At 41.9% G+C, this 12,587-nt stretch overlaps 1 pseudogene; it reads right to left on the bottom strand.

The window, feature by feature from the left end:
* Positions 1 to 9,881: 9,881 nt before the first annotated feature.
* On the bottom strand, positions 9,882 to 11,727 carry LOC119517288 (annotated as a pseudogene).
* Positions 11,728 to 12,587: the final 860 nt, after the last annotated feature.

The following is a 12,587-nucleotide window of genomic DNA, read 5'->3' on the forward strand; positions in this document are numbered from 1 at the left end:
TGACCTTAGCTTGGGGGGTGGGGTGCTGCAGCCCCAGGATTTCACAAAGGTCAGGCCACATGCAGGCTTTGTCTGGGATGAGAAGCAGCTTTCCAGTCCTTCCGGGCTCCTTGTCCTTCTGCTGGCTAGGACTTTAGGCTTGCCTCTGATTCTGCTTCCTGCCATCACCCCTGCTGGGACATGGTGTTGCCTTCTGCTGATCTGGAGCCTACACTTGGCCAATTCTGGACACTTCTTTTGTTCCTTCAGGTCCTGGCTACTGGCCTGGCCTCCTTCAGGGAATTAAGTCACCTTAGTCTGTCCCTGGTTTGGGTTTGGCTTCTCCCCTTTCCTGTCTCAGCTTGGATTCCTTTCTCACACTGTTCCCCCAGACAAACTCCAAGTTGTTCAAAGATTTTACATGTTTAAAAAAAAAGCTATAAAGTTACTGGAAGAAAGCATAGGCAAATTCCTTTCTAAATCTGGCATGGGAGGAACTTCCTAATTAAACTATGACTCTAAATCCAGAGGCCATAAAAGATTGATAGAGTTCAACTATCAACAATAAAAAAATAACTTCATAGGAGGAGGAAAAAAATCACAGGCAAAGTCAAAAGACAAACGACAATTTGGGAAAAACATTTGCAAATTGTATCACAAGCAGTTGACCTCTCTATCACTAAAAGAACTCCTAGAGATCTTGACAAAAGTGCCCAACAACTCAATAGAAAAATTGGTCAAAGGCCATCAGCAGACAGTTCACAAAAAATCATGATGACACTGCGATACTATTTTTCACCTATCGGTTTGGCAAAGATTCTGAAGTTTGACAATGTATCTTGTTAGTGAGTCTATGTGGAAATAGATACTTTCTGCGTCGCAGGTAGGAGTACATGGAGGACGTTTTGGCACAGCTCATCAAAAACACGAAGGCATTTAATCTTCGACCCATCAATTCCTCTTCTGAGAATGCATCTTACAGATGTGCCTGCACACTTAAGCACCTATATGTATAAGGTTATTTTTTACAGCATCGGTTTTGTTAGTAAAAGAATGGAAATCATATTAGCTTGGGTCATATGCTCACCCCTGACATCAAGGGGTGGGATCATCCCCATTTAAACTTCAAGGACTCAGTTGGGGAAGGGGTTGGTACTTCATAAGAAAATTGAGGTTATCAGAAGAAGGAGCAGGAAAAAAAAAAAAAAAAGCAGCCTCCTGCATCATCTGTACTCTTTCTGAATAATAAGATGTGGACAAAGTAAGTCACCAGCTGAGGAAGGATTGAGGAAAACAGAAATGGAATGACTGGTTTTAGGTTGATTGCTATGGGGGTGTGTGATGTAATTTATCTCTTCTTTCTCTCTGTGAAACCTTCAGTAAAAATGGGTCTCTTTTGCTTTGGTGCAAGGGTTCTCAGCTGGGGACACCACTGTCCCCAGGGGTAATGGAAACATGGGATGTTTTACTTGTCAATGACTGCTGGGGAGGTGCAGTCATCATTGGCTTTTGGTACCAGGCTAACACAAGGAGGAGATGACTCTCACACAAGAACCACTGAGAAACACTGTTTTCTGTGTGTGGATTGTTTGGGGAAACGTAAAGATGTGCTGAGATTTTCTTTTTCTTCTTCTTTTTTTTAAAGTTTTCTTTGTACCAGAAAAAGTAAAAATAAGAATAAAAAATAAAAGTAAAAAAGAACACTCACGCAACTCAGACTCCTCCGTAGTCCCCCACTCCCAGCCCGAGGCCAAGTGCCCACCCCGCACTCTGCGGTAGTCAAGAAAAAGCCACCCCTAGAGCCTGCAACCTACTTCCTCGGGGCTCGCACCAGTCTGCGCAGCCGGATCCCAGCAGCCAGGGGCTGTCTTACCCGCCCACATCTCCAGCCGCCTCAGGCCTCAGCAGCCACCAATGGCAGTTCCCGCTGCCTCCAGAGCCCCGCCCACCGGTGCTCAAACTTCAGACTGTACGCTCCGTACAGGGGACCGCGGGGAGGGGACACAAACGAGCGAAACGCGCCGAGCCCCAGCGCCACTCTTCCTAGGAGAGAAGATGGGTAGGTTGTACTGCTGTGATTCATCACCTTCTCAAGATGCATCCCGGCTTATCTCCACACTTGCACACTGAAGAATGCAACATCTTGATTAACTTGCTAAAGGAATGTCACAAAAATGTATGAGTTCAGAAAAATGACCATGAAGCAAAAATGAAATTTAGGTACTACACACTAATATACAATGTTATCTCTATTAATGGAGGGAATGATAATGTGTTAGTCAATATGGATTTGAGAGCTTATTAAAGATTAGCAGTCGATATTTGTGATTTTTTTCAGAAACCACCTCCTTTGTTGAGTAGTAAAACTCGAGTATGACAGTTTGTAAGGGAACTCCTTAAGATTGTATGTAATAGTTGGAATCCATGTTCTTACAATAAAATGCTTTCTTCTTACTAATTATAGGGAGCTAAAACAACGTTCAAGTCTGACTCTTCTGAACATAATGAAAATAATCCAGGATTTTCTGCTTCCTTATGGTCACCATTCTATATTTAAAGTAAATTGAAACATTTTAAAATTAGATGTTAACAAGATCTAATTTATATTTGGCTTAATTTGACAGCTTCACTTAATTGTTAGTGGAATAGAAAAAAATTCCATGGTTAAAGCCAAAATAGAAAAGAAGTCCATGCTTGGAATGTATTAAATCAGGCTGATATCTTTATAGACGTAGAATATCTAGCCTTTTTTTCGTGTATTTGATGCATGACGGAGTTGTTTTAAGACAATTAATGGAGGGAATGGTTTTTCTTCAACTTCGAATGATGCATTATTTTTCTCATATTCATAAACTACAAACATATCAAATTATAATAATAGCAAGCATCATTTAAATGAGTAAAGTTTAAAGACCAGAAGTAATGTAGTAAGTAATATCCATGACCAGTGAAGTCAGGTATTTTTACTGGATCAAAACATGTCGTTGATGTTAATATACTTTAGGCAAACTATGTTCACCATACATTTGGGTGAAAAATTGGGAACTGTTCTCACATTCTCCCCACTTACTGACACAACTGAAAACAAATCACAGTACATAAGTAAAACACAACTTTAGATTTTTAAAAGGAAAGATATAAATTTTTACTTTTTTAAGACTAGGAACAGATTACTTTCATTCACTTAATATTTCAGTTTTATTTATGGTCATTTACAGGCAGAGGCAAAAGTAGAGAGGATCTGCTGGCAGTAAAAAGCACAGTGAGGAGAAGGAGACTGTCGGGAATAACATTACACTTTAGTGTTTGAGGATTTTTTCCACTATAGCCCTTTAGATATGTGTCATATTTTTCATAATACTAGACATAAATAAGGATATTGTCTCTTCATATTTATTTCGTAGGCCAATTAAATTAAGGCAAGGACCAGAAATTTTTAGTCTTTCCTTTTAAGTAAGTTTTGTTAGATGATTATATTTGCATATTGCCTTTTGGTCCGTGACTGTTTTTAAATTGGAATCAAATTTAACATTTGCCCCTTTCAAAATGATTTCTTATAATAAAGGTGGCATCTCAACTCACTGGAACTAAAGATGGACTTTTAAACAAATTAACTGTATTGAGGTTTAATTTACATACAGTAAAATGAATTTTTTTTCTCATTACTTTTATTATTCCCAAAGCATATGCTCTTAACTAAGAGTTGTCAGTAAGGAAAGAAAAGAAGACAATAGACAAAGAAGACAGAAAGACCTTCTGTGAGCATTCAGAGGAAGTTTTTAAGTTCTTTCCTGTAGCTAGGCAGGCAAAGGAGCTGTCTGGATATGGTGGAGATTATTTCTTCCAGATCTTTTCAATTTGTGGCAACACTGATGAGTTCCTCAAATGAAAGTTGGGAAGGTCTTTTATACCGTTGATGCAAATACGTTCTGTGGCTTCTTGTGGTAATAAGCAATATAATAAGAGAGATAAAATTAAAACTCATCAACCATATAATTAAGCATAAGAAATAAAAATTCTGCAATTGTATAAACACCTGAGATTAGCTTTACAAACCTGATGTGTAGAGATGTGAATTTTCCTGTATACTATATTTACAATGCATAGGTTTTTTTTTTTTCCTTATTATGCATTTTTTATCATCATTTTATTGAGATATATTCACATACCACGCAGTCATACAAAACAAATTGTACTTTCGATTGTTTACAGTACCATTACATAGTTGTACATTCATCACCTAAATCAATCCCTGACACCTTCATTAGCACACACACAAAAATAACAAGAATAATAATTAGAATGAAAAAGAGCAATTGAAGTAAAAAAGAACACTGGGTACCTTTGTCTGTTTGTTTCCTTCCCCTACTTTTCTACACATCCATCCATAAACTAGACAAAGTGGAGTTTGGTCCTTATGGCTTTCCCAATCCCATTGTCACCCCTCATAAGCTACATTTTTATACAACTGTCTTCGAGATTCATGGGTTCTGGGTTGTAGTTTGATAGTTTCAGGTATCCACCACCAGCTACCCCAATTCTTTAGAACCTAAAAAAGGTTGTCTAAAGTGTGCGTAAGAGTGCCCACCAGAGTGATCTCTCGGCTCGTTTAGGAATCTCTCTGCCACTGAAGCTTATTTCATTTCCTTTCACATCCCCCTTTTGGTCAAGAAGATGTTCTCCGTCCCACGATGTCGGGTCTACATTCTTCCCCGGGAGTCATATTCCACGTTGCCAGGGAGATTCACTCCCCTGGGTGTCTGATCCCACGTAGGGGGGAGGGCAGTGATTTCACCTTTCAAGTTGGCTTAGCCAGAGAGAGAGGGCCACATCTGAGCAACAGAGAGGCATTCAGGAGGAGACTCTTAGGCACAAATATAGGGAGGCCTAGCCTCTCCTTTACAATGCATAGGTTTTTAATATCCCCTGACAGGGTACATTAAAACGTATATTCTACAGATAATATGAAATTTTCGTATTTTTTTTCTAACTGGTTCTTATACCAGCTTCAATATGTTTTTTTTTTTTTAAACAGTTTTATTCACACACCATACAACCCATCCTAAGTGTATAATCAATGGCTTTTAGTATAATCACATAGTTATGCATTCACCACTACAAATAATATGAGAACATTCTCATTTCTTCCAAAGAAAAAAAATCCTATACCCTTTATGTCCCCCTATTATTGACATTTGGCTTTGGTATAGTGCCTTTGTCACCATTAATACAAGAATATTGCGATGTTGCTGTTGACTATAGACCTTGGTTTCCATTGTGTCTTTTACCATATACCACCCCATTATCAAAACTTGTAATATTGACATACATTTGTTCTAGTTTCCTTCTCACGTGTGGGAAGAACAAATGAACGTCAACCAAGCAAAGTGTTGAGAAAGGGAAGGTATTTGGGAAAAAAACATAACAAAAGCAAACTGGAGTCTGTGGTCAACAGTAACACTGTAGTATGCTTCCATAGAATGTAACAAGGGCAATATACCAAAGTTAAACGTGTATGAGAGGGAGATACAACGGAGGATTATGGGATTCTTCGTAGTGGTGTTGTTTTCTGTCCTTAACAACTGATTGTACCCTGTGGATAATTGTATGTTATGGGACTATATCTCTATAAAATTGTAGGAAAAAGTATGAATAGAGGTAAAAGTGCTGGAGAAAACATGGAGAGAGGGATGTACCTATTTACTGTTGATGAGGAGGCAGAATGATGTAGCCTTTCTGGAGGTCACTGTGGTGGTTCCACAAGAAGCTAAGTATGTGGGGGCCATAAGGTCCTGCAACCTCATTATGGGGTATGTACTTGGAAGATCTGAGAGCAGAGACATGAGTGGACATTTGCACACTGGTGTTCATGGAGGCAGTATTCGTGATCTGCAGTGGGTGGAGGTGGCCTAAGGGTACACTGACTGAGGAACAGAATGGTGAACTGTGGTGTACGCTTTCAATGGAATATTGAGCAACAATGAGAAGGAGTGAAGTTGTGAGACACACAAGGAGGTGAATGAATCCTGTGGACAACATGTTGAGTGAAGTATGCCAGAAACAAGGCAAATACTATAATGCCTCACCGATATGAACTAACTACAATGTGTAAACTCAGAATTGAATCTTAGGGCACAGCCTAACAGGGAGATGATTATTGTAGTGGTCCCTAGATTGTAAGCTCTTACAGTAGTCAAATCTATTCCTGAATTGTAATGGCTATCTCCAAACTCTGAGATGTTGATCCCTTGGTGTATAACCTGACTGGTCTCTGGAACACTGGGTATCTATGTTACACCTGAAACTCAGAACTAGAGCTCGGCAGATATGAATGTCAGTATTAACACATACAGTAGCTGTTAGAAAAAAAAAAGCTGAAAAAGAGCCCAGACTTCAATTAGAGGTATGAATGAAGCAGATCTGGTTAAGACTAGGGCAAATTGGACGAAAGGATAAAAGTTGAAACTGACTGTGTGTTAAAACTTCAACTTCCATGTGAGACCAAGGGAAGAGATGTTTATTTGGTGTAGGATCTACATTTTCTGAACAATATAACTTCTACAGTCAGTTTATTCAAGCACCACAATTACATGGAATTTTGAATAGGAAGTGAGATATGGCAGGCCTGTATAGGTTAGAGTGAAATAGCAACACATCCCAAAGTAATTTGGGCAGAGAATAAAAATATATATTCCGGGCCCCCCTGAGGAGCTGGGGGAGGATGCGGAGGTGTGGACTTCCTCACCTGGATTGTTTTGCTGATGTTTTCGCTGGCGCTGGGGACTGACAGCTTGATGTGCTGGGGCCTCTGTCTTGGGGCTTGCCCCTGTGGGGCTTGTGGCTGCAGGGGAGAGGCTAAGCCTGCTTATGGTTGTGCCTAAGAGTCTCCCCGAGTGCCTCTTTCTTGCTCGGATGTGACCCTCTCTCTCTGGCTGGGCCGCCTTCGCAGGTGGTCTTGCTGCCCTCCCCCCTGTGTGGGACCTGACTCCCTGGGGTGTGGATCTCCCTGGAGGCGCAGGGTGTGGCTCCTGGGGAAGGGTCTGGACCCGGCATCGTGGGATTGGGAACGTCTCTTTGACCAGGAGGGGGATGCGGGGTGGGGCGAAGTGGAGCTTCAGTCGCTGGGGGATTTCAGGTGGAGTGGGGGGCAGCTTTGGTGGATGTTCTTGCACACTGTAAAGATAACACTTTTTTGGGTTTTGTCGTGTTGGAGTGGCTGGAGGTAAATGCCTGGGGCTGCCGAGCTCTGGACCGGTGGCCTTGACTCTTGACAACTGTGTGACGGTGTGGATTGCAGGGGGTGACAGTGTGTTTGTGGGGGCCTTGTGGATCGTGCTCCCTTTGTCTGGTGTGTGGATGAATGGGTGGATGGATGGGGGACAGGGACTGAATGAAGGGTGGGGTGGGATGGGGGGATGATTTGGGTGTTCTTTTTTGTTTTCGTTTTTTGTTCTTGTTCTGATTCTTTCTGGTGTAGGGAAGGTGTTCGGGGGTGGATTGGGGTGATGGATGCACATCTGTGTGATGGTGCTGTGGGCAGTTGGTTGTGCACCATGGATGATTCTGTGGTGTGTGAGTATATCTCAGTAGAACTGAATTTGGAAAAAAAATTAATAAAGATGGCAGTGAAGGTAAAAAAACAAACTAAAACAAAAACCACCCAAATCAACCCCCCTTCTCCTCCCACTCTATATTTCATTTAGTTTTTGTCCCCATTCTTCTCATCCAGCCATACACTGGATAAAGGGGGTGTGATCCACAAGGTTTTCACAATCACACTGTCACTGCTTGTAGCTACATTGTTACACAATCGTCTTCAAGACTCAAGGCTACTGGGTTGCAGTTTGATAGTTTCAGGCTATTCCGAGGCATTAAAACCTAAAAAGGGTTATTTGTATAGTGCATAAGAATGCCCACCAGAGTGACCTCTCGACTCCATTTGGATTCTCTCAGCCACTGAAACTTTATTTTGTTTCATTGCAAGATGTGCTGAGTTTGCATCCACGTGGACATTGGGTAAAAAACAGAGCACACAGGAGCCAGGGGATAAGGGACCAGCTAGCACCTGCATTGCACCTGTATTTAAGGCTTTGTTTATATCGTAGCTCACCTTCTCTTTTGTCGGCACCATATTTTTTGATCCATTTGTAATCTTTTATTAACCATACAGTTTTTGTCTGCCATTAAAAAAAGTAATTAATGTTCAAAAACATACTGGGTTTCCTGAATTTAGATCTTGTTGGGAAATAATTTAGATAAAAATAACTATTACACACACTGTTCGGGATTGAGGTATTGCAGTTTCTCAAAATTTTATTCTATTAATGACACATGCTCTGATTTATCCCTTTATGATTTCCTCCAACATTTTCCATGCCAACAGAAATCCACTGATTCTGGCAACTAGCTAATACTGAAGGTGGGAGGTTGGGTTCAAAGTGTGTGTGTGTGGGGGGGGTTGTCTCATAATCTGAAGGTTTGGGAGACTTGGGTTGGATTGGGGATGTAGTTGTCAGGAGTCTTACAGAATGTGAGCTTCAAGCCCTTGTTTTTTTGTTGTTTTTTTTTTTCTTTCAAGGTGCCAAAAAAGTTTATTGCGCATGTGTGGGAGCAGAACTAAAAGAAAGTTACTGCTCAAAGCAAAGTGGCAGGGAAACAGTTTATAAACCTGCTTAGAACAAAGAAAGGGTATGAAGGAACGGGGAGGGGGAGGCAAGGAGGACATGAGCTATGTGCATTGTCTAGGGCAGGACATCCTTGGGTACCACAAATCTGCAAAAGCTGCCCAGGAGAATGTTTATGTAGGGATGGGCCTATTTGGTGAAGATAAACCGACTTGGTGGTGTCAGGTGACTTGTTTATCACAGTTCCTCCTTTCCCATGGAGGCAGGGGTCTCAATTAGCACCACAAGGGGTCTTTGGCAAGTCAGTCGGCCTCAGTTGCTTTTTGTTTCTTCCTTGTAGTTTTTGGAGTAAAGTGGGAGTTTAAGTATTAGTAAAGCTATTTACCATTCCAATGCCACATATTATAGTAACAATTCTCAAACTAACTGCTAAATTTATTTCCCTCAAAAGATATCATCCCTTATGACTCCCAGGGATGAACCCAGACCCAGCATCATGGGACCGAGAACATCCCCCCAACCAAAAGGGGGATGCAAAATGAAACAAAGTAAAGCTTCAGTGGCCAAGAGACCCCAAACGGAGCCGAGAGGTCACTCTGGGGGACACTCCCACGCACCATATAGGCAGCACCCCTTAGGTTCCAATGCATTGGAATAGCTAGAAGTAAACACCCGAAACTACCAAACTCCAACCCAGTAGCCCCGACTCCCGAAGACGATAGTACAACCATGTGGATTACAAGGGGTGACAGCGTGACCGTGAAAACCCTGTGGATCTCACTCTCTTTATCTGGCATGTGGATGGATGAGTGGAAAAATGGGGATAAAAACTAAATGTAAAATAGGGTGAGATGGGGGGTCTGATTTGGGTGTTCTTTTTTATTTTTATTTTTTATCCTTATTCTGATCCTCTCTGGTGTAAGGAAAATGTTCAGAAATAGATTGGGGTGATGAATGCACAACCATACGATGGCACTGTGAACAGTCGACTGTATACCATGGATGACTGTGAATATATCTCAACAAAACTGAATTAAAATAATAATAATAATAAAAAATTAAAAAAAAAGATATCATCCTTGGCAATTTGTATAAATTACTCTTCCCACAATCCTTGCTATTTACGTATACTAGACCAACCCCCTTCTGACTTCAAGGATCCAGGAAATGCAGAGTGGTGCTATTAACCTTCCAGAAGGCTTTGGGGGTGGGGATGTCTGGATAATTACTGCCTACAGGTGCTACAGATAAAAATATCTATAATTTGTTGAGTGCCTACTATGTGCTCATACTGTGTTGGTGCTTAACAAAGTCAGAGCTCCATCTGAAGGCTTTTCCACATTCATTACATTCAAAGGGCTTTTCTCCACTGTGAATTTTGTTGTCAAGATCTGAGCTCTGATTAAAGGTCTTTGAACATTCATGTTTTCTTTCTGTTATGAATTCTTTGATGCTGGATAAGTTGTGAGCTCCCTCTAAAGGCTTTCCCACATTCACTACATTTATATGGTCTTTTGCCAGCGTGGATTCTCTGATGCTCTATAAGGAGTACGTTCCAATTGAAGGCTTTTCCACGTTCACTATATTGGTAAGGTTTTTCTCCAGTGTGAACTATTAAATGTCTATTAAGATCTGAGCCACCTTGAAAGGTTTTTCTGCATTCATAAGGTTTCTTTCCCTTATGAATTCTCTACTGTACATTAAGTTCTGAATCTGAACTGAAGGCTTCTTATATTCTAGTTTCTCTCCAGCGTGAAGTCTTTGGTGTTTAAGAAAAACTGTGCACCCACTGAAAGCTTTCCCACATTCAGTGCATTCATAGGGTTTTTCTCCACTATAGATTCTTTGATGCTGAATAAGGAGACAAGTCTGCCTGGATGTTTTCCCACAATCCCTACGTTCATAGGGTTCCACCCCAGTATGAATTCTCTGGTGGGTAACAAGATGTGAGCTCTGACTGAATGCTTCCTCATAGTCATTATATTCATAGGGTTTCTCTCCAGTGTGAATTCTGTAATGTATAACATCTGAGATTTGACTGAAGTCCTTCCCACACTCACTACATACAAATGGCTTCCCTCCACTGTGAATTCTCTGGTGCAGGATAAGGTTTGAGCCTCCCATGAAAGCTTTTCCACATTGATTATATTCACAGGAATTTTTTCCACTATGAATCTGCTGATGTTGAATGAGATTGAAATTCTGACTGAAGTCTTTGCCATAGACACTACAAACACAAGGTTTCTTTCCTTTGTCAATTCTTTGATATATACCCAGGTTTGAGCTTCTACTGAAAAACTTTCCACATTCATTATACTCATAGGTTCTCTTTATGGTATGGATTTTTTGATGCTAAGTCCTGACTTTTGTTTGAAGCTCTGGCCACATGCCTTGTACCTACAGGTTCTTTCCTCTGCAGAAACTCTTTGATGTATAACAAGTGGGCTCAGATCACAAATTTTCACTTTCTTATTACATTTGAGGTTTCCCTCTCCTCTAAGGGTTTTTTTTTTTTTTTTTTTTTTTTTTCAAGGGTAATGCTCACTTGGCTGAACCTTCTGTCCTCAAAAGGGGATTGCTACAGTTCAGTCTCTGATGAGTTTACCTGTTGCCTCTCCAAGCTGTTTTCACATTACTAAGAATTTAGATCCCTGGGATATTTGTTTTTGTTCTCCTGATTCTATTTCTTCAGAAATTTTCTTCTTTAGCTTTCATTCTTTCATCTTAGTTTTCTTTTCATTATCCAGCGAGACCCGGTCTCCACTGTCATGCACGCTCCTGCTTACAGGGGTCGCCTTGTGCGTGGAGTGGTCGCCCAGGCCCCTGGGGACAGCACCCAAAGGCATCCCACAGTGTCTTTGGACATTGAATAACAGTTCTCTAGGTGCCAGGGTAGAAAGCCATCCCGCAGGTCCCCGGCTAGGAGCTGGCGGTGCCCGAGGGCTAGGGGCTGGGTAAGTGCCTGGGAGGACCCCAAAGCTGCAGGGCCCAGATGATGGGGGTACGAGTGGGAGCCCGAGTCGTGGGGGCCAGGCCAGACGAGGGACCCGGTGTTTGGCCAGATAAGCAGAGCTGGAAGACCCGTGCCGGGCGCCCAGCTCTGCACACACGGCCCCTGCCCCATCTCATCTCCAGGCCACTCTCTGTATTCCCCTCACTCCGCGTTATTTCCGAGGCCATTGCACCCAGCCCCGACTCATCACTGGGATGCTCGCTGTGATGGCTTCCCCAAGCCCTTGTTTTTTAAGGACACAGTCAACGAAGGATTAACCAGATTCAATCTTGCACTGTTGCCCAGCTGTTGAATGGGGTTGTGGACAACTGCTGTTTCATAGTTCTACAGGAAAAGAGCTGTGATGGCTGCTTATTCCATCCAGACCTTTATTCCAGTGTTCTGGTTATCTATTGCTGCATGACAAACCAAGCCTAACATTAATGATGTAAAACAACAATTTGTTATTCTCTCTCACAGTTCTGCACATTGGGTCTAGCTGGGCACTTCTCATTTGGGGTCTCACAGGTGGTTGTGTTCAGAGTGTGGCTGGGGTGAAGTCATTGGGAGGTGTGGACTGGGCTCAGCCATCCAAGATGGCATCTTCACTCATGCGCCTGGTGCCTCATCTGGGCTGGCAGGACTAGATGGAAGCTGGTCAGGCAAATCTCTCTTTCTCTGTACAGCCATTCCATGTAGCTGTTTGGAACTTCCTCAGAGCATTAATCAGACTGCTTACATGGTGGCTGGCTTGCCCCAAAGGGAATATTCCAAGAGACTCAGGAAAAAACTGTAAGCTTTTTATGATCTAACCATGAAAGTCATGCAACTTGACTTCCACTCTATTTTATTGGTCAAAAGTGAGTTCATATGAATCTGGACCTGGCATCGTGGGATTGAGAATATCTTCTTGACGAAAAAGGGGATGCAAAATGAGACGAAATATTTTCAGTGGCTGAGAGATTTCAAATGAAGTCGAGAGGTCACTCTGG

This window comes from Choloepus didactylus, chromosome 21 (genome assembly GCF_015220235.1).
Source record: "Choloepus didactylus isolate mChoDid1 chromosome 21, mChoDid1.pri, whole genome shotgun sequence".
NCBI classification, from domain to species: Eukaryota; Metazoa; Chordata; class Mammalia; order Pilosa; family Megalonychidae; genus Choloepus; species Choloepus didactylus.